Below are 21,020 nucleotides of genomic sequence, written 5' to 3' on the forward strand. Positions count from 1 at the left end.
GTGTGACTTCGGTCATGCATTTTTTGTGGTGCTTTGGAAAGCTTCATTAAATCAAAATCTGTTCTTATCAGTTTAATATCTGATACGTCCCCTATCTGGGGACCATATATTAAATGGATTTTTAGAACAGGGAGATGGAAAAAGAGCTTGCTCTGTCCACTCCACGCATTGACCTGGTATTGCAGTACCTCCAGGAACGGTGCACCCCTTCTTAACCCAGTTTCCAAAAGCAGAACTCAATTCACCTGATTCATATTAGCCCGATTTAATGAATTGGAAGAAAGCATACGTCTTCATATGCACCTCAATTTGGCCCATTCACTTTTCACACTTCCTCCTTTTGTTTTTTATCTTTCACACTTTTGACTTTCTTTATTCATCCAAATAGCAAACTCATCACCACTCAACCTGACCAACTCGGCTATGTCCCCGTGCTGCAGTTCTCTGTCTTATCTAGATCATTTGCAATTGAATGGAATAGATCCCTTTTGGACAAAGTGGATTCACCTGCTGCTGCAGTGACCACAGGTGTGATAAGATCTAGAATTGGCATCTGGTGCGATCTCTCCGCTTCCACTCCAAAGAAAGTTACCTGTTTATTCCTATCATGCATTGGTTTTTGGGGTTTTCTTTGAGTAATGATGATCTCTTTAGTAGTCTGTTGGCGCCCTCTCCTGGAGGAATAGTTTGCTTGCTCTTGGACATTCTAAAAGAGAGGTCATGATAGACATTGAGCTTCTGAGCTCAATTGGGGACAGTCATGGGTGATGAATGTTTGCAACCTACTGCGAAGCCTCATACCGCAATATAAGGAACGTCAAATACTAAGAAAGGGCGGCCTATGAAAGAATTACTACTTTCAATAAGTACACTTAAACGGCTAATTGGGAATAGAAAAACTGTAAAAAGCCCTCTGAGAAAGCCCCCCTCTAACCTTTGATAGTAAGCTTTTCTGTAGTCTGCCTGTTGATGTATTTTCCGTTTGAACTGTGCACAACATGAAGAGACGGAACACTGGCGGCTTGTCACAATGCCCCCCGATGACATCACAATAGCGCTGCTGCCTAGAAAACAAGCTGCGCAGAAGAAGTTGTTCTTTGGGTGGGAGGGTGGGCTAGTGGAAGGAGGGGGCAATCTCTTTTTTTCCCGGGTGGTAGGGGGATGACAGGAGAAGGGAAGCGGGTGGTGAGAAAGGTACAGAGGGCAGGGTTTGGGGGCTGGGAAGGAAAGGGAAAAGATTAGGGTTTGGGGATGATGAAAGGGCTTTCTACGGGTAAGGATGGCAAAGGGTGGCAGTGACGGAAAGTCAGGCAACCTGTCCTGTCCGTCTTTTTGTATCGTGAATTGGAAAGACTGCAAGGGGGAGGGGAGTTGCTTGCGCCCTAAAGGAGGAGTTATTCAGATTCATTGCAGTGGGCGGCGGCTGCAAAACGCACCATTCTTCTTGTTTTTGCTCTGCAAAGCAGCCTTTTCAAGGGTTGGCTTGGGTGACAAAATGTCTTGTGTAGGCGTGGGTTTGTCTCCCTCTCGCTCTCTCTCCCTAAGATGTGTCCGGCATAGGCCAGGGTGCCACTCGAGGCCCAAACCAATTCTGGTTATCGCTTCTCGGCCTTTTGGCTAAGATCAAGTGTAGTATCTGTTCTTATCAGTTTAATATCTGATACGTCCCCTATCTGGGGACCATATATTAAATGGATTTTTAGAACAGGGAGATGGAAAAAGAGCTTGCTCTGTCCACTCCACGCATTGACCTGGTATTGCAGTACCTCCAGGAACGGTGCACCCCTTCTTAACCCAGTTTCCAAAAGCAGAACTCAATTCACCTGATTCATATTAGCCCGATTTAATGAATTGGAAGAAAGCATACGTCTTCATATGCACCTCAATTTGGCCCATTCACTTTTCACACTTCCTCCTTTTGTTTTTTATCTTTCACACTTTTGACTTTCTTTATTCATCCAAATAGCAAACTCATCACCACTCAACCTGACCAACTCGGCTATGTCCCCGTGCTGCAGTTCTCTGTCTTATCTAGATCATTTGCAATTGAATGGAATAGATCCCTTTTGGACAAAGTGGATTCACCTGCTGCTGCAGTGACCACAGGTGTGATAAGATCTAGAATTGGCATCTGGTGCGATCTCTCCGCTTCCACTCCAAAGAAAGTTACCTGTTTATTCCTATCATGCATTGGTTTTTGGGGTTTTCTTTGAGTAATGATGATCTCTTTAGTAGTCTGTTGGCGCCCTCTCCTGGAGGAATAGTTTGCTTGCTCTTGGACATTCTAAAAGAGAGGTCATGATAGACATTGAGCTTCTGAGCTCAATTGGGGACAGTCATGGGTGATGAATGTTTGCAACCTACTGCGAAGCCTCATACCGCAATATAAGGAACGTCAAATACTAAGAAAGGGCGGCCTATGAAAGAATTACTACTTTCAATAAGTACACTTAAACGGCTAATTGGGAATAGAAAAACTGTAAAAAGCCCTCTGAGAAAGCCCCCCTCTAACCTTTGATAGTAAGCTTTTCTGTAGTCTGCCTGTTGATGTATTTTCCGTTTGAACTGTGCACAACATGAAGAGACGGAACACTGGCGGCTTGTCACAATGCCCCCCGATGACATCACAATAGCGCTGCTGCCTAGAAAACAAGCTGCGCAGAAGAAGTTGTTCTTTGGGTGGGAGGGTGGGCTAGTGGAAGGAGGGGGCAATCTCTTTTTTTCCCGGGTGGTAGGGGGATGACAGGAGAAGGGAAGCGGGTGGTGAGAAAGGTACAGAGGGCAGGGTTTGGGGGCTGGGAAGGAAAGGGAAAAGATTAGGGTTTGGGGATGATGAAAGGGCTTTCTACGGGTAAGGATGGCAAAGGGTGGCAGTGACGGAAAGTCAGGCAACCTGTCCTGTCCGTCTTTTTGTATCGTGAATTGGAAAGACTGCAAGGGGGAGGGGAGTTGCTTGCGCCCTAAAGGAGGAGTTATTCAGATTCATTGCAGTGGGCGGCGGCTGCAAAACGCACCATTCTTCTTGTTTTTGCTCTGCAAAGCAGCCTTTTCAAGGGTTGGCTTGGGTGACAAAATGTCTTGTGTAGGCGTGGGTTTGTCTCCCTCTCGCTCTCTCTCCCTAAGATGTGTCCGGCATAGGCCAGGGTGCCACTCGAGGCCCAAACCAATTCTGGTTATCGCTTCTCGGCCTTTTGGCTAAGATCAAGTGTAGTATCTGTTCTTATCAGTTTAATATCTGATACGTCCCCTATCTGGGGACCATATATTAAATGGATTTTTAGAACAGGGAGATGGAAAAAGAGCTTGCTCTGTCCACTCCACGCATTGACCTGGTATTGCAGTACCTCCAGGAACGGTGCACCCCTTCTTAACCCAGTTTCCAAAAGCAGAACTCAATTCACCTGATTCATATTAGCCCGATTTAATGAATTGGAAGAAAGCATACGTCTTCATATGCACCTCAATTTGGCCCATTCACTTTTCACACTTCCTCCTTTTGTTTTTTATCTTTCACACTTTTGACTTTCTTTATTCATCCAAATAGCAAACTCATCACCACTCAACCTGACCAACTCGGCTATGTCCCCGTGCTGCAGTTCTCTGTCTTATCTAGATCATTTGCAATTGAATGGAATAGATCCCTTTTGGACAAAGTGGATTCACCTGCTGCTGCAGTGACCACAGGTGTGATAAGATCTAGAATTGGCATCTGGTGCGATCTCTCCGCTTCCACTCCAAAGAAAGTTACCTGTTTATTCCTATCATGCATTGGTTTTTGGGGTTTTCTTTGAGTAATGATGATCTCTTTAGTAGTCTGTTGGCGCCCTCTCCTGGAGGAATAGTTTGCTTGCTCTTGGACATTCTAAAAGAGAGGTCATGATAGACATTGAGCTTCTGAGCTCAATTGGGGACAGTCATGGGTGATGAATGTTTGCAACCTACTGCGAAGCCTCATACCGCAATATAAGGAACGTCAAATACTAAGAAAGGGCGGCCTATGAAAGAATTACTACTTTCAATAAGTACACTTAAACGGCTAATTGGGAATAGAAAAACTGTAAAAAGCCCTCTGAGAAAGCCCCCCTCTAACCTTTGATAGTAAGCTTTTCTGTAGTCTGCCTGTTGATGTATTTTCCGTTTGAACTGTGCACAACATGAAGAGACGGAACACTGGCGGCTTGTCACAATGCCCCCCGATGACATCACAATAGCGCTGCTGCCTAGAAAACAAGCTGCGCAGAAGAAGTTGTTCTTTGGGTGGGAGGGTGGGCTAGTGGAAGGAGGGGGCAATCTCTTTTTTTCCCGGGTGGTAGGGGGATGACAGGAGAAGGGAAGCGGGTGGTGAGAAAGGTACAGAGGGCAGGGTTTGGGGGCTGGGAAGGAAAGGGAAAAGATTAGGGTTTGGGGATGATGAAAGGGCTTTCTACGGGTAAGGATGGCAAAGGGTGGCAGTGACGGAAAGTCAGGCAACCTGTCCTGTCCGTCTTTTTGTATCGTGAATTGGAAAGACTGCAAGGGGGAGGGGAGTTGCTTGCGCCCTAAAGGAGGAGTTATTCAGATTCATTGCAGTGGGCGGCGGCTGCAAAACGCACCATTCTTCTTGTTTTTGCTCTGCAAAGCAGCCTTTTCAAGGGTTGGCTTGGGTGACAAAATGTCTTGTGTAGGCGTGGGTTTGTCTCCCTCTCGCTCTCTCTCCCTAAGATGTGTCCGGCATAGGCCAGGGTGCCACTCGAGGCCCAAACCAATTCTGGTTATCGCTTCTCGGCCTTTTGGCTAAGATCAAGTGTAGTATCTGTTCTTATCAGTTTAATATCTGATACGTCCCCTATCTGGGGACCATATATTAAATGGATTTTTAGAACAGGGAGATGGAAAAAGAGCTTGCTCTGTCCACTCCACGCATTGACCTGGTATTGCAGTACCTCCAGGAACGGTGCACCCCTTCTTAACCCAGTTTCCAAAAGCAGAACTCAATTCACCTGATTCATATTAGCCCGATTTAATGAATTGGAAGAAAGCATACGTCTTCATATGCACCTCAATTTGGCCCATTCACTTTTCACACTTCCTCCTTTTGTTTTTTATCTTTCACACTTTTGACTTTCTTTATTCATCCAAATAGCAAACTCATCACCACTCAACCTGACCAACTCGGCTATGTCCCCGTGCTGCAGTTCTCTGTCTTATCTAGATCATTTGCAATTGAATGGAATAGATCCCTTTTGGACAAAGTGGATTCACCTGCTGCTGCAGTGACCACAGGTGTGATAAGATCTAGAATTGGCATCTGGTGCGATCTCTCCGCTTCCACTCCAAAGAAAGTTACCTGTTTATTCCTATCATGCATTGGTTTTTGGGGTTTTCTTTGAGTAATGATGATCTCTTTAGTAGTCTGTTGGCGCCCTCTCCTGGAGGAATAGTTTGCTTGCTCTTGGACATTCTAAAAGAGAGGTCATGATAGACATTGAGCTTCTGAGCTCAATTGGGGACAGTCATGGGTGATGAATGTTTGCAACCTACTGCGAAGCCTCATACCGCAATATAAGGAACGTCAAATACTAAGAAAGGGCGGCCTATGAAAGAATTACTACTTTCAATAAGTACACTTAAACGGCTAATTGGGAATAGAAAAACTGTAAAAAGCCCTCTGAGAAAGCCCCCCTCTAACCTTTGATAGTAAGCTTTTCTGTAGTCTGCCTGTTGATGTATTTTCCGTTTGAACTGTGCACAACATGAAGAGACGGAACACTGGCGGCTTGTCACAATGCCCCCCGATGACATCACAATAGCGCTGCTGCCTAGAAAACAAGCTGCGCAGAAGAAGTTGTTCTTTGGGTGGGAGGGTGGGCTAGTGGAAGGAGGGGGCAATCTCTTTTTTTCCCGGGTGGTAGGGGGATGACAGGAGAAGGGAAGCGGGTGGTGAGAAAGGTACAGAGGGCAGGGTTTGGGGGCTGGGAAGGAAAGGGAAAAGATTAGGGTTTGGGGATGATGAAAGGGCTTTCTACGGGTAAGGATGGCAAAGGGTGGCAGTGACGGAAAGTCAGGCAACCTGTCCTGTCCGTCTTTTTGTATCGTGAATTGGAAAGACTGCAAGGGGGAGGGGAGTTGCTTGCGCCCTAAAGGAGGAGTTATTCAGATTCATTGCAGTGGGCGGCGGCTGCAAAACGCACCATTCTTCTTGTTTTTGCTCTGCAAAGCAGCCTTTTCAAGGGTTGGCTTGGGTGACAAAATGTCTTGTGTAGGCGTGGGTTTGTCTCCCTCTCGCTCTCTCTCCCTAAGATGTGTCCGGCATAGGCCAGGGTGCCACTCGAGGCCCAAACCAATTCTGGTTATCGCTTCTCGGCCTTTTGGCTAAGATCAAGTGTAGTATCTGTTCTTATCAGTTTAATATCTGATACGTCCCCTATCTGGGGACCATATATTAAATGGATTTTTAGAACAGGGAGATGGAAAAAGAGCTTGCTCTGTCCACTCCACGCATTGACCTGGTATTGCAGTACCTCCAGGAACGGTGCACCCCTTCTTAACCCAGTTTCCAAAAGCAGAACTCAATTCACCTGATTCATATTAGCCCGATTTAATGAATTGGAAGAAAGCATACGTCTTCATATGCACCTCAATTTGGCCCATTCACTTTTCACACTTCCTCCTTTTGTTTTTTATCTTTCACACTTTTGACTTTCTTTATTCATCCAAATAGCAAACTCATCACCACTCAACCTGACCAACTCGGCTATGTCCCCGTGCTGCAGTTCTCTGTCTTATCTAGATCATTTGCAATTGAATGGAATAGATCCCTTTTGGACAAAGTGGATTCACCTGCTGCTGCAGTGACCACAGGTGTGATAAGATCTAGAATTGGCATCTGGTGCGATCTCTCCGCTTCCACTCCAAAGAAAGTTACCTGTTTATTCCTATCATGCATTGGTTTTTGGGGTTTTCTTTGAGTAATGATGATCTCTTTAGTAGTCTGTTGGCGCCCTCTCCTGGAGGAATAGTTTGCTTGCTCTTGGACATTCTAAAAGAGAGGTCATGATAGACATTGAGCTTCTGAGCTCAATTGGGGACAGTCATGGGTGATGAATGTTTGCAACCTACTGCGAAGCCTCATACCGCAATATAAGGAACGTCAAATACTAAGAAAGGGCGGCCTATGAAAGAATTACTACTTTCAATAAGTACACTTAAATGGCTAATTGGGAATAGAAAAACTGTAAAAAGCCCTCTGAGAAAGCCCCCCTCTAACCTTTGATAGTAAGCTTTTCTGTAGTCTGCCTGTTGATGTATTTTCCGTTTGAACTGTGCACAACATGAAGAGACGGAACACTGGCGGCTTGTCACAATGCCCCCCGATGACATCACAATAGCGCTGCTGCCTAGAAAACAAGCTGCGCAGAAGAAGTTGTTCTTTGGGTGGGAGGGTGGGCTAGTGGAAGGAGGGGGCAATCTCTTTTTTTCCCGGGTGGTAGGGGGATGACAGGAGAAGGGAAGCGGGTGGTGAGAAAGGTACAGAGGGCAGGGTTTGGGGGCTGGGAAGGAAAGGGAAAAGATTAGGGTTTGGGGATGATGAAAGGGCTTTCTACGGGTAAGGATGGCAAAGGGTGGCAGTGACGGAAAGTCAGGCAACCTGTCCTGTCCGTCTTTTTGTATCGTGAATTGGAAAGACTGCAAGGGGGAGGGGAGTTGCTTGCGCCCTAAAGGAGGAGTTATTCAGATTCATTGCAGTGGGCGGCGGCTGCAAAACGCACCATTCTTCTTGTTTTTGCTCTGCAAAGCAGCCTTTTCAAGGGTTGGCTTGGGTGACAAAATGTCTTGTGTAGGCGTGGGTTTGTCTCCCTCTCGCTCTCTCTCCCTAAGATGTGTCCGGCATAGGCCAGGGTGCCACTCGAGGCCCAAACCAATTCTGGTTATCGCTTCTCGGCCTTTTGGCTAAGATCAAGTGTAGTATCTGTTCTTATCAGTTTAATATCTGATACGTCCCCTATCTGGGGACCATATATTAAATGGATTTTTAGAACAGGGAGATGGAAAAAGAGCTTGCTCTGTCCACTCCACGCATTGACCTGGTATTGCAGTACCTCCAGGAACGGTGCACCCCTTCTTAACCCAGTTTCCAAAAGCAGAACTCAATTCACCTGATTCATATTAGCCCGATTTAATGAATTGGAAGAAAGCATACGTCTTCATATGCACCTCAATTTGGCCCATTCACTTTTCACACTTCCTCCTTTTGTTTTTTATCTTTCACACTTTTGACTTTCTTTATTCATCCAAATAGCAAACTCATCACCACTCAACCTGACCAACTCGGCTATGTCCCCGTGCTGCAGTTCTCTGTCTTATCTAGATCATTTGCAATTGAATGGAATAGATCCCTTTTGGACAAAGTGGATTCACCTGCTGCTGCAGTGACCACAGGTGTGATAAGATCTAGAATTGGCATCTGGTGCGATCTCTCCGCTTCCACTCCAAAGAAAGTTACCTGTTTATTCCTATCATGCATTGGTTTTTGGGGTTTTCTTTGAGTAATGATGATCTCTTTAGTAGTCTGTTGGCGCCCTCTCCTGGAGGAATAGTTTGCTTGCTCTTGGACATTCTAAAAGAGAGGTCATGATAGACATTGAGCTTCTGAGCTCAATTGGGGACAGTCATGGGTGATGAATGTTTGCAACCTACTGCGAAGCCTCATACCGCAATATAAGGAACGTCAAATACTAAGAAAGGGCGGCCTATGAAAGAATTACTACTTTCAATAAGTACACTTAAACGGCTAATTGGGAATAGAAAAACTGTAAAAAGCCCTCTGAGAAAGCCCCCCTCTAACCTTTGATAGTAAGCTTTTCTGTAGTCTGCCTGTTGATGTATTTTCCGTTTGAACTGTGCACAACATGAAGAGACGGAACACTGGCGGCTTGTCACAATGCCCCCCGATGACATCACAATAGCGCTGCTGCCTAGAAAACAAGCTGCGCAGAAGAAGTTGTTCTTTGGGTGGGAGGGTGGGCTAGTGGAAGGAGGGGGCAATCTCTTTTTTTCCCGGGTGGTAGGGGGATGACAGGAGAAGGGAAGCGGGTGGTGAGAAAGGTACAGAGGGCAGGGTTTGGGGGCTGGGAAGGAAAGGGAAAAGATTAGGGTTTGGGGATGATGAAAGGGCTTTCTACGGGTAAGGATGGCAAAGGGTGGCAGTGACGGAAAGTCAGGCAACCTGTCCTGTCCGTCTTTTTGTATCGTGAATTGGAAAGACTGCAAGGGGGAGGGGAGTTGCTTGCGCCCTAAAGGAGGAGTTATTCAGATTCATTGCAGTGGGCGGCGGCTGCAAAACGCACCATTCTTCTTGTTTTTGCTCTGCAAAGCAGCCTTTTCAAGGGTTGGCTTGGGTGACAAAATGTCTTGTGTAGGCGTGGGTTTGTCTCCCTCTCGCTCTCTCTCCCTAAGATGTGTCCGGCATAGGCCAGGGTGCCACTCGAGGCCCAAACCAATTCTGGTTATCGCTTCTCGGCCTTTTGGCTAAGATCAAGTGTAGTATCTGTTCTTATCAGTTTAATATCTGATACGTCCCCTATCTGGGGACCATATATTAAATGGATTTTTAGAACAGGGAGATGGAAAAAGAGCTTGCTCTGTCCACTCCACGCATTGACCTGGTATTGCAGTACCTCCAGGAACGGTGCACCCCTTCTTAACCCAGTTTCCAAAAGCAGAACTCAATTCACCTGATTCATATTAGCCCGATTTAATGAATTGGAAGAAAGCATACGTCTTCATATGCACCTCAATTTGGCCCATTCACTTTTCACACTTCCTCCTTTTGTTTTTTATCTTTCACACTTTTGACTTTCTTTATTCATCCAAATAGCAAACTCATCACCACTCAACCTGACCAACTCGGCTATGTCCCCGTGCTGCAGTTCTCTGTCTTATCTAGATCATTTGCAATTGAATGGAATAGATCCCTTTTGGACAAAGTGGATTCACCTGCTGCTGCAGTGACCACAGGTGTGATAAGATCTAGAATTGGCATCTGGTGCGATCTCTCCGCTTCCACTCCAAAGAAAGTTACCTGTTTATTCCTATCATGCATTGGTTTTTGGGGTTTTCTTTGAGTAATGATGATCTCTTTAGTAGTCTGTTGGCGCCCTCTCCTGGAGGAATAGTTTGCTTGCTCTTGGACATTCTAAAAGAGAGGTCATGATAGACATTGAGCTTCTGAGCTCAATTGGGGACAGTCATGGGTGATGAATGTTTGCAACCTACTGCGAAGCCTCATACCGCAATATAAGGAACGTCAAATACTAAGAAAGGGCGGCCTATGAAAGAATTACTACTTTCAATAAGTACACTTAAACGGCTAATTGGGAATAGAAAAACTGTAAAAAGCCCTCTGAGAAAGCCCCCCTCTAACCTTTGATAGTAAGCTTTTCTGTAGTCTGCCTGTTGATGTATTTTCCGTTTGAACTGTGCACAACATGAAGAGACGGAACACTGGCGGCTTGTCACAATGCCCCCCGATGACATCACAATAGCGCTGCTGCCTAGAAAACAAGCTGCGCAGAAGAAGTTGTTCTTTGGGTGGGAGGGTGGGCTAGTGGAAGGAGGGGGCAATCTCTTTTTTTCCCGGGTGGTAGGGGGATGACAGGAGAAGGGAAGCGGGTGGTGAGAAAGGTACAGAGGGCAGGGTTTGGGGGCTGGGAAGGAAAGGGAAAAGATTAGGGTTTGGGGATGATGAAAGGGCTTTCTACGGGTAAGGATGGCAAAGGGTGGCAGTGACGGAAAGTCAGGCAACCTGTCCTGTCCGTCTTTTTGTATCGTGAATTGGAAAGACTGCAAGGGGGAGGGGAGTTGCTTGCGCCCTAAAGGAGGAGTTATTCAGATTCATTGCAGTGGGCGGCGGCTGCAAAACGCACCATTCTTCTTGTTTTTGCTCTGCAAAGCAGCCTTTTCAAGGGTTGGCTTGGGTGACAAAATGTCTTGTGTAGGCGTGGGTTTGTCTCCCTCTCGCTCTCTCTCCCTAAGATGTGTCCGGCATAGGCCAGGGTGCCACTCGAGGCCCAAACCAATTCTGGTTATCGCTTCTCGGCCTTTTGGCTAAGATCAAGTGTAGTATTGTTCGAAAAGGTGGTTTAAGGCTCCGGCCACCTTAGTACAATGATGCAATGCACACTGGAAGGTTGCGCTTGTTAGTACTTTGGGAGGATAGTATATCCATCTAGAGGAAACCATGGCCCTACCAGGATCGAGGCTATTAGACTGAGTAAGTGTGGGGGTTATGGTGCAATGTGCCCCAGGAATGGACACCCTGGAGGGAGTCTGAACTTGCTAGGTTGGGACCCTGGTAAGCCTCAGACTCTGTCGCACGCCGCGCCTTGCCTATTCATACTTTCCAAGCATATTGCCCTATCCCGGCCTTCTGGCTAAGAAGGGAAATTTTTATAATCCCGGTCGGAGGTCCGGTCAGCTTTGGGCTGAGAAACCAACACCCGGTTGGAGGTCCGGGTCAGCTTTGGCTGAGAAACCAACACCCGGTTGGAGGTCCGGTTAGCCTTGGGCTGAGAAACCAACACCCGGTTGGAGATCCGGTCAGCCTTGGGCTGAGAAACCAACACCCGGTTGGAGGTCCGGTCAGCCTTGGGCTGAGAAACCAACACCGGTTGACGGTCCGGGCAGTCTCGGCTGCGAAACCAACGACTAGTAGCTCCCTACTCCACTTGGGTAAGATGCCTCGGTGGACGCTGGGAGCAACAACAAGGCTCAACCAGGCTTCGGCTTGGGGGAGCACTGAAGTTCCCTGACCCTCGCTGTGGCCTTCTGGTTCGGAGGGACGGGGTTGATTTTTGGGGATCCTCTTCTCACGGAGGGGTCCACACGAATCCTAGCCGTTGCACTGTTTTTGGTGTGACTTCGGTCATGCATTTTTGCGGTGCTTTGGAAAGCTTCATTAAATCAATCTGTTCTTATCAGTTTAATATCTGATACGTCCCCTATCTGGGGACCATATATTAAATGGATTTTTAGAACAGGGAGATGGAAAAAGAGCTTGCTCTGTCCACTCCACGCATTGACCTGGTATTGCAGTACCTCCAGGAACGGTGCACCCCTTCTTAACCCAGTTTCCAAAAGCAGAACTCAATTCACCTGATTCATATTAGCCCGATTTAATGAATTGGAAGAAAGCATACGTCTTCATATGCACCTCAATTTGGCCCATTCACTTTTCACACTTCCTCCTTTTGTTTTTTATCTTTCACACTTTTGACTTTCTTTATTCATCCAAATAGCAAACTCATCACCACTCAACCTGACCAACTCGGCTATGTCCCCGTGCTGCAGTTCTCTGTCTTATCTAGATCATTTGCAATTGAATGGAATAGATCCCTTTTGGACAAAGTGGATTCACCTGCTGCTGCAGTGACCACAGGTGTGATAAGATCTAGAATTGGCACCTGGTGCGATCTCTCCGCTTCCACTCCAAAGAAAGTTACCTGTTTATTCCTATCATGCATTGGTTTTTGGGGTTTTCTTTGAGTAATGATGATCTCTTTAGTAGTCTGTTGGCGCCCTCTCCTGGAGGAATAGTTTGCTTGCTCTTGGACATTCTAAAAGAGAGGTCATGATAGACATTGAGCTTCTGAGCTCAATTGGGGACAGTCATGGGTGATGAATGTTTGCAACCTACTGCGAAGCCTCATACCGCAATATAAGGAACGTCAAATACTAAGAAAGGGCGGCCTATGAAAGAATTACTACTTTCAATAAGTACACTTAAACGGCTAATTGGGAATAGAAAAACTGTAAAAAGCCCTCTGAGAAAGCCCCCCTCTAACCTTTGATAGTAAGCTTTTCTGTAGTCTGCCTGTTGATGTATTTTCCGTTTGAACTGTGCACAACATGAAGAGACGGAACACTGGCGGCTTGTCACAATGCCCCCCGATGACATCACAATAGCGCTGCTGCCTAGAAAACAAGCTGCGCAGAAGAAGTTGTTCTTTGGGTGGGAGGGTGGGCTAGTGGAAGGAGGGGGCAATCTCTTTTTTTCCCGGGTGGTAGGGGGATGACAGGAGAAGGGAAGCGGGTGGTGAGAAAGGTACAGAGGGCAGGGTTTGGGGGCTGGGAAGGAAAGGGAAAAGATTAGGGTTTGGGGATGATGAAAGGGCTTTCTACGGGTAAGGATGGCAAAGGGTGGCAGTGACGGAAAGTCAGGCAACCTGTCCTGTCCGTCTTTTTGTATCGTGAATTGGAAAGACTGCAAGGGGGAGGGGAGTTGCTTGCGCCCTAAAGGAGGAGTTATTCAGATTCATTGCAGTGGGCGGCGGCTGCAAAACGCACCATTCTTCTTGTTTTTGCTCTGCAAAGCAGCCTTTTCAAGGGTTGGCTTGGGTGACAAAATGTCTTGTGTAGGCGTGGGTTTGTCTCCCTCTCGCTCTCTCTCCCTAAGATGTGTCCGGCATAGGCCAGGGTGCCACTCGAGGCCCAAACCAATTCTGGTTATCGCTTCTCGGCCTTTTGGCTAAGATCAAGTGTAGTATCTGTTCTTATCAGTTTAATATCTGATACGTCCCCTATCTGGGGACCATATATTAAATGGATTTTTAGAACAGGGAGATGGAAAAAGAGCTTGCTCTGTCCACTCCACGCATTGACCTGGTATTGCAGTACCTCCAGGAACGGTGCACCCCTTCTTAACCCAGTTTCCAAAAGCAGAACTCAATTCACCTGATTCATATTAGCCCGATTTAATGAATTGGAAGAAAGCATACGTCTTCATATGCACCTCAATTTGGCCCATTCACTTTTCACACTTCCTCCTTTTGTTTTTTATCTTTCACACTTTTGACTTTCTTTATTCATCCAAATAGCAAACTCATCACCACTCAACCTGACCAACTCGGCTATGTCCCCGTGCTGCAGTTCTCTGTCTTATCTAGATCATTTGCAATTGAATGGAATAGATCCCTTTTGGACAAAGTGGATTCACCTGCTGCTGCAGTGACCACAGGTGTGATAAGATCTAGAATTGGCATCTGGTGCGATCTCTCCGCTTCCACTCCAAAGAAAGTTACCTGTTTATTCCTATCATGCATTGGTTTTTGGGGTTTTCTTTGAGTAATGATGATCTCTTTAGTAGTCTGTTGGCGCCCTCTCCTGGAGGAATAGTTTGCTTGCTCTTGGACATTCTAAAAGAGAGGTCATGATAGACATTGAGCTTCTGAGCTCAATTGGGGACAGTCATGGGTGATGAATGTTTGCAACCTACTGCGAAGCCTCATACCGCAATATAAGGAACGTCAAATACTAAGAAAGGGCGGCCTATGAAAGAATTACTACTTTCAATAAGTACACTTAAACGGCTAATTGGGAATAGAAAAACTGTAAAAAGCCCTCTGAGAAAGCCCCCCTCTAACCTTTGATAGTAAGCTTTTCTGTAGTCTGCCTGTTGATGTATTTTCCGTTTGAACTGTGCACAACATGAAGAGACGGAACACTGGCGGCTTGTCACAATGCCCCCCGATGACATCACAATAGCGCTGCTGCCTAGAAAACAAGCTGCGCAGAAGAAGTTGTTCTTTGGGTGGGAGGGTGGGCTAGTGGAAGGAGGGGGCAATCTCTTTTTTTCCCGGGTGGTAGGGGGATGACAGGAGAAGGGAAGCGGGTGGTGAGAAAGGTACAGAGGGCAGGGTTTGGGGGCTGGGAAGGAAAGGGAAAAGATTAGGGTTTGGGGATGATGAAAGGGCTTTCTACGGGTAAGGATGGCAAAGGGTGGCAGTGACGGAAAGTCAGGCAACCTGTCCTGTCCGTCTTTTTGTATCGTGAATTGGAAAGACTGCAAGGGGGAGGGGAGTTGCTTGCGCCCTAAAGGAGGAGTTATTCAGATTCATTGCAGTGGGCGGCGGCTGCAAAACGCACCATTCTTCTTGTTTTTGCTCTGCAAAGCAGCCTTTTCAAGGGTTGGCTTGGGTGACAAAATGTCTTGTGTAGGCGTGGGTTTGTCTCCCTCTCGCTCTCTCTCCCTAAGATGTGTCCGGCATAGGCCAGGGTGCCACTCGAGGCCCAAACCAATTCTGGTTATCGCTTCTCGGCCTTTTGGCTAAGATCAGGTGTAGTCCCTTCATTGGGTTTGCCTTGGTCTTGGCTGGGAGGGGCCCGGGCTTGCACAACCGCCGGCCTCGGGGATTGTTGCGCCTTTTGGTGCTTACGTCCCTTTGTGGCTGGTGGTTCCTGGGCTCGGGAGGCGATCACCCAGGCACTGCGCTTTTGTGTGGTGGCCTGCTGGCCTTCGGGGCTACCTTGATTCTGAAAATTGCGGATGAAATCTCATCTGTTCTTATCAGTTTAATATCTGATACGTCCCCTATCTGGGGACCATATATTAAATGGATTTTTAGAACAGGGAGATGGAAAAAGAGCTTGCTCTGTCCACTCCACGCATTGACCTGGTATTGCAGTACCTCCAGGAACGGTGCACCCCTTCTTAACCCAGTTTCCAAAAGCAGAACTCAATTCACCTGATTCATATTAGCCCGATTTAATGAATTGGAAGAAAGCATACGTCTTCATATGCACCTCAATTTGGCCCATTCACTTTTCACACTTCCTCCTTTTGTTTTTTATCTTTCACACTTTTGACTTTCTTTATTCATCCAAATAGCAAACTCATCACCACTCAACCTGACCAACTCGGCTATGTCCCCGTGCTGCAGTTCTCTGTCTTATCTAGATCATTTGCAATTGAATGGAATAGATCCCTTTTGGACAAAGTGGATTCACCTGCTGCTGCAGTGACCACAGGTGTGATAAGATCTAGAATTGGCATCTGGTGCGATCTCTCCGCTTCCACTCCAAAGAAAGTTACCTGTTTATTCCTATCATGCATTGGTTTTTGGGGTTTTCTTTGAGTAATGATGATCTCTTTAGTAGTCTGTTGGCGCCCTCTCCTGGAGGAATAGTTTGCTTGCTCTTGGACATTCTAAAAGAGAGGTCATGATAGACATTGAGCTTCTGAGCTCAATTGGGGACAGTCATGGGTGATGAATGTTTGCAACCTACTGCGAAGCCTCATACCGCAATATAAGGAACGTCAAATACTAAGAAAGGGCGGCCTATGAAAGAATTACTACTTTCAATAAGTACACTTAAACGGCTAATTGGGAATAGAAAAACTGTAAAAAGCCCTCTGAGAAAGCCCCCCTCTAACCTTTGATAGTAAGCTTTTCTGTAGTCTGCCTGTTGATGTATTTTCCGTTTGAACTGTGCACAACATGAAGAGACGGAACACTGGCGGCTTGTCACAATGCCCCCCGATGACATCACAATAGCGCTGCTGCCTAGAAAACAAGCTGCGCAGAAGAAGTTGTTCTTTGGGTGGGAGGGTGGGCTAGTGGAAGGAGGGGGCAATCTCTTTTTTTCCCGGGTGGTAGGGGGATGACAGGAGAAGGGAAGCGGGTGGTGAGAAAGGTACAGAGGGCAGGGTTTGGGGGCTGGGAAGGAAAGGGAAAAGATTAGGGTTTGGGGATGATGAAAGGGCTTTCTACGGGTAAGGATGGCAAAGGGTGGCAGTGACGGAAAGTCAGGCAACCTGTCCTGTCCGTCTTTTTGTATCGTGAATTGGAAAGACTGCAAGGGGGAGGGGAGTTGCTTGCGCCCTAAAGGAGGAGTTATTCAGATTCATTGCAGTGGGCGGCGGCTGCAAAACGCACCATTCTTCTTGTTTTTGCTCTGCAAAGCAGCCTTTTCAAGGGTTGGCTTGGGTGACAAAATGTCTTGTGTAGGCGTGGGTTTGTCTCCCTCTCGCTCTCTCTCCCTAAGATGTGTCCGGCATAGGCCAGGGTGCCACTCGAGGCCCAAACCAATTCTGATTATCGCTTCTCGGCCTTTTGGCTAAGATCAAGTGTAGTATCTGTTCTTATCAGTTTAATATCTGATACGTCCCCTATCTGGGGACCATATATTAAATGGATTTTTAGAACAGGGAGATGGAAAAAGAGCTTGCTCTGTCCACTCCACGCATTGACCTGGTATTGCAGTACCTCCAGGAACGGTGCACCCCTTCTTAACCCAGTTTCCAAAAGCAGAACTCAATTCACCTGATTCATATTAGCCCGATTTAATGAATTGGAAGAAAGCATACGTCTTCATATGCACCTCAATTTGGCCCATTCACTTTTCACACTTCCTCCTTTTGTTTTTTATCTTTCACACTTTTGACTTTCTTTATTCATCCAAATAGCAAACTCATCACCACTCAACCTGACCAACTCGGCTATGTCCCCGTGCTGCAGTTCTCTGTCTTATCTAGATCATTTGCAATTGAATGGAATAGATCCCTTTTGGACAAAGTGGATTCACCTGCTGCTGCAGTGACCACAGGTGTGATAAGATCTAGAATTGGCATCTGGTGCGATCTCTCCGCTTCCACTCCAAAGAAAGTTACCTGTTTATTCCTATCATGCATTGGTTTTTGGGGTTTTCTTTGAGTAATGATGATCTCTTTAGTAGTCTGTTGGCGCCCTCTCCTGGAGGAATAGTTTGCTTGCTCTTGGACATTCTAAAAGAGAGGTCATGATAGACATTGAGCTTCTGAGCTCAATTGGGGACAGTCATGGGTGATGAATGTTTGCAACCTACTGCGAAGCCTCATACCGCAATATAAGGAACGTCAAATACTAAGAAAGGGCGGCCTATGAAAGAATTACTACTTTCAATAAGTACACTTAAACGGCTAATTGGGAATAGAAAAACTGTAAAAAGCCCTCTGAGAAAGCCCCCCTCTAACCTTTGATAGTAAGCTTTTCTGTAGTCTGCCTGTTGATGTATTTTCCGTTTGAACTGTGCACAACATGAAGAGACGGAACACTGGCGGCTTGTCACAATGCCCCCCGATGACATCACAATAGCGCTGCTGCCTAGAAAACAAGCTGCGCAGAAGAAGTTGTTCTTTGGGTGGGAGGGTGGGCTAGTGGAAGGAGGGGGCAATCTCTTTTTTTCCCGGGTGGTAGGGGGATGACAGGAGAAGGGAAGCGGGTGGTGAGAAAGGTACAGAGGGCAGGGTTTGGGGGCTGGGAAGGAAAGGGAAAAGATTAGGGTTTGGGGATGATGAAAGGGCTTTCTACGGGTAAGGATGGCAAAGGGTGGCAGTGACGGAAAGTCAGGCAACCTGTCCTGTCCGTCTTTTTGTATCGTGAATTGGAAAGACTGCAAGAGGGAGGGGAGTTGCTTGCGCCCTAAAGGAGGAGTTATTCAGATTCATTGCAGTGGGCGGCGGCTGCAAAACGCACCATTCTTCTTGTTTTTGCTCTGCAAAGCAGCCTTTTCAAGGGTTGGCTTGGGTGACAAAATGTCTTGTGTAGGCGTGGGTTTGTCTCCCTCTCGCTCTCTCTCCCTAAGATGTGTCCGGCATAGGCCAGGGTGCCACTCGAGGCCCAAACCAATTCTGGTTATCGCTTCTCGGCCTTTTGGCTAAGATCAAGTGTAGTATCTGTTCTTATCAGTTTAATATCTGATACGTCCCCTATCTGGGGACCATATATTAAATGGATTTTTAGAACAGGGAGATGGAAAAAGAGCTTGCTCTGTCCACTCCACGCATTGACCTGGTATTGCAGTACCTCCAGGAACGGTGCACCCCTTCTTAACCCAGTTTCCAAAAGCAGAACTCAATTCACCTGATTCATATTAGCCCGATTTAATGAATTGGAAGAAAGCATACGTCTTCATATGCACCTCAATTTGGCCCATTCACTTTTCACACTTCCTCCTTTTGTTTTTTATCTTTCACACTTTTGACTTTCTTTATTCATCCAAATAGCAAACTCATCACCACTCAACCTGACCAACTCGGCTATGTCCCCGTGCTGCAGTTCTCTGTCTTATCTAGATCATTTGCAATTGAATGGAATAGATCCCTTTTGGACAAAGTGGATTCACCTGCTGCTGCAGTGACCACAGGTGTGATAAGATCTAGAATTGGCATCTGGTGCGATCTCTCCGCTTCCACTCCAAAGAAAGTTACCTGTTTATTCCTATCATGCATTGGTTTTTGGGGTTTTCTTTGAGTAATGATGATCTCTTTAGTAGTCTGTTGGCGCCCTCTCCTGGAGGAATAGTTTGCTTGCTCTTGGACATTCTAAAAGAGAGGTCATGATAGACATTGAGCTTCTGAGCTCAATTGGGGACAGTCATGGGTGATGAATGTTTGCAACCTACTGCGAAGCCTCATACCGCAATATAAGGAACGTCAAATACTAAGAAAGGGCGGCCTATGAAAGAATTACTACTTTCAATAAGTACACTTAAACGGCTAATTGGGAATAGAAAAACTGTAAAAAGCCCTCTGAGAAAGCCCCCCTCTAACCTTTGATAGTAAGCTTTTCTGTAGTCTGCCTGTTGATGTATTTTCCGTTTGAACTGTACACAACATGAAGAGACGGAACACTGGCGGCTTGTCACAATGCCCCCCGATGACATCACAATAGCGCTGCTGCCTAGAAAACAAGCTGCGCAGAAGAAGTTGTTCTTTGGGTGGGAGGGTGGGCTAGTGGAAGGAGGGGGCAATCTCTTTTTTTCCCGGGTGGTAGGGGGATGACAGGAGAAGGGAAGCGGGTGGTGAGAAAGGTACAGAGGGCAGGGTTTGGGGGCTGGGAAGGAAAGGGAAAAGATTAGGGTTTGGGGATGATGAAAGGGCTTTCTACGGGTAAGGATGGCAAAGGGTGGCAGTGACGGAAAGTCAGGCAACCTGTCCTGTCCGTCTTTTTGTATCGTGAATTGGAAAGACTGCAAGGGGGAGGGGAGTTGCTTGCGCCCTAAAGGAGGAGTTATTCAGATTCATTGCAGTGGGCGGCGGCTGCAAAACGCACCATTCTTCTTGTTTTTGCTCTGCAAAGCAGCCTTTTCAAGGGTTGGCTTGGGTGACAAAATGTCTTGTGTAGGCGTGGGTTTGTCTCCCTCTCGCTCTCTCTCCCTAAGATGTGTCCGGCATAGGCCAGGGTGCCACTCGAGGCCCAAACCAATTCTGGTTATCGCTTCTCGGCCTTTTGGCTAAGATCAAGTGTAGTATCTGTTCTTATCAGTTTAATATCTGATACGTCCCCTATCTGGGGACCATATATTAAATGGATTTTTAGAACAGGGAGATGGAAAAAGAGCTTGCTCTGTCCACTCCACGCATTGACCTGGTATTGCAGTACCTCCAGGAACGGTGCACCCCTTCTTAACCCAGTTTCCAAAAGCAGAACTCAATTCACCTGATTCATATTAGCCCGATTTAATGAATTGGAAGAAAGCATACGTCTTCATATGCACCTCAATTTGGCCCATTCACTTTTCACACTTCCTCCTTTTGTTTTTTATCTTTCACACTTTTGACTTTCTTTATTCATCCAAATAGCAAACTCATCACCACTCAACCTGACCAACTCGGCTATGTCCCCGTGCTGCAGTTCTCTGTCTTATCTAGATCATTTGCAATTGAATGGAATAGATCCCTTTTGGACAAAGTGGATTCACCTGCTGCTGCAGTGACCACAGGTGTGATAAGATCTAGAATTGGCATCTGGTGCGATCTCTCCGCTTCCACTCCAAAGAAAGTTACCTGTTTATTCCTATCATGCATTGGTTTTTGGGGTTTTCTTTGAGTAATGATGATCTCTTTAGTAGTCTGTTGGCGCCCTCTCCTGGAGGAATAGTTTGCTTGCTCTTGGACATTCTAAAAGAGAGGTCATGATAGACATTGAGCTTCTGAGCTCAATTGGGGACAGTCATGGGTGATGAATGTTTGCAACCTACTGCGAAGCCTCATACCGCAATATAAGGAACGTCAAATACTAAGAAAGGGCGGCCTATGAAAGAATTACTACTTTCAATAAGTACACTTAAACGGCTAATTGGGAATAGAAAAACTGTAAAAAGCCCTCTGAGAAAGCCCCCCTCTAACCTTTGATAGTAAGCTTTTCTGTAGTCTGCCTGTTGATGTATTTTCCGTTTGAACTGTGCACAACATGAAGAGACGGAACACTGGCGGCTTGTCACAA

General features: G+C 46.5%; 13 non-coding genes and 1 pseudogene across 13 annotated transcripts; all 14 read left to right on the forward strand.

The window, feature by feature from the left end:
• The first annotated feature begins 14 nt into the window (after positions 1 to 14).
• On the forward strand, positions 15 to 210 carry LOC142267477 (U2 spliceosomal RNA). The gene has a single exon (XR_012733368.1). It is a non-coding gene; the product is annotated as a U2 spliceosomal RNA (small nuclear RNA).
• A 1,387-nt stretch (positions 211 to 1,597) lies between these two features.
• Positions 1,598 to 1,788, forward strand: LOC142267543 (U2 spliceosomal RNA). Its single transcript, XR_012733410.1, has one exon. It is a non-coding gene; the product is annotated as a U2 spliceosomal RNA (small nuclear RNA).
• A 1,387-nt stretch (positions 1,789 to 3,175) lies between these two features.
• Positions 3,176 to 3,366, forward strand: LOC142267544 (U2 spliceosomal RNA). Its single transcript, XR_012733411.1, has one exon. It is a non-coding gene; the product is annotated as a U2 spliceosomal RNA (small nuclear RNA).
• A 1,387-nt stretch (positions 3,367 to 4,753) lies between these two features.
• On the forward strand, positions 4,754 to 4,944 carry LOC142267545 (U2 spliceosomal RNA). The gene has a single exon (XR_012733412.1). It is a non-coding gene; the product is annotated as a U2 spliceosomal RNA (small nuclear RNA).
• Positions 4,945 to 6,331: 1,387 nt separating this feature from the next.
• On the forward strand, positions 6,332 to 6,522 carry LOC142267546 (U2 spliceosomal RNA). Its single transcript, XR_012733413.1, has one exon. It is a non-coding gene; the product is annotated as a U2 spliceosomal RNA (small nuclear RNA).
• A 1,387-nt stretch (positions 6,523 to 7,909) lies between these two features.
• On the forward strand, positions 7,910 to 8,100 carry LOC142267547 (U2 spliceosomal RNA). The gene has a single exon (XR_012733414.1). It is a non-coding gene; the product is annotated as a U2 spliceosomal RNA (small nuclear RNA).
• A 1,387-nt stretch (positions 8,101 to 9,487) lies between these two features.
• Positions 9,488 to 9,678, forward strand: LOC142267548 (U2 spliceosomal RNA). The gene has a single exon (XR_012733415.1). It is a non-coding gene; the product is annotated as a U2 spliceosomal RNA (small nuclear RNA).
• Positions 9,679 to 11,065: 1,387 nt separating this feature from the next.
• On the forward strand, positions 11,066 to 11,207 carry LOC142267522 (U2 spliceosomal RNA; annotated as a pseudogene).
• A 697-nt stretch (positions 11,208 to 11,904) lies between these two features.
• Positions 11,905 to 12,097, forward strand: LOC142267492 (U2 spliceosomal RNA). The gene has a single exon (XR_012733382.1). It is a non-coding gene; the product is annotated as a U2 spliceosomal RNA (small nuclear RNA).
• A 1,387-nt stretch (positions 12,098 to 13,484) lies between these two features.
• On the forward strand, positions 13,485 to 13,675 carry LOC142267549 (U2 spliceosomal RNA). Its single transcript, XR_012733416.1, has one exon. It is a non-coding gene; the product is annotated as a U2 spliceosomal RNA (small nuclear RNA).
• A 1,606-nt stretch (positions 13,676 to 15,281) lies between these two features.
• LOC142267500 (U2 spliceosomal RNA) lies at positions 15,282 to 15,465 on the forward strand. Its single transcript, XR_012733389.1, has one exon. It is a non-coding gene; the product is annotated as a U2 spliceosomal RNA (small nuclear RNA).
• Positions 15,466 to 16,852: 1,387 nt separating this feature from the next.
• On the forward strand, positions 16,853 to 17,043 carry LOC142267550 (U2 spliceosomal RNA). Its single transcript, XR_012733417.1, has one exon. It is a non-coding gene; the product is annotated as a U2 spliceosomal RNA (small nuclear RNA).
• A 1,387-nt stretch (positions 17,044 to 18,430) lies between these two features.
• Positions 18,431 to 18,621, forward strand: LOC142267552 (U2 spliceosomal RNA). The gene has a single exon (XR_012733418.1). It is a non-coding gene; the product is annotated as a U2 spliceosomal RNA (small nuclear RNA).
• Positions 18,622 to 20,008: 1,387 nt separating this feature from the next.
• LOC142267554 (U2 spliceosomal RNA) lies at positions 20,009 to 20,199 on the forward strand. The gene has a single exon (XR_012733420.1). It is a non-coding gene; the product is annotated as a U2 spliceosomal RNA (small nuclear RNA).
• Positions 20,200 to 21,020: the final 821 nt, after the last annotated feature.

The sequence above is a fragment of the Anomaloglossus baeobatrachus genome, unplaced genomic scaffold (genome assembly GCF_048569485.1).
Source record: "Anomaloglossus baeobatrachus isolate aAnoBae1 unplaced genomic scaffold, aAnoBae1.hap1 Scaffold_295, whole genome shotgun sequence".
NCBI lineage: Eukaryota > Metazoa > Chordata > Amphibia > Anura > Aromobatidae > Anomaloglossus > Anomaloglossus baeobatrachus.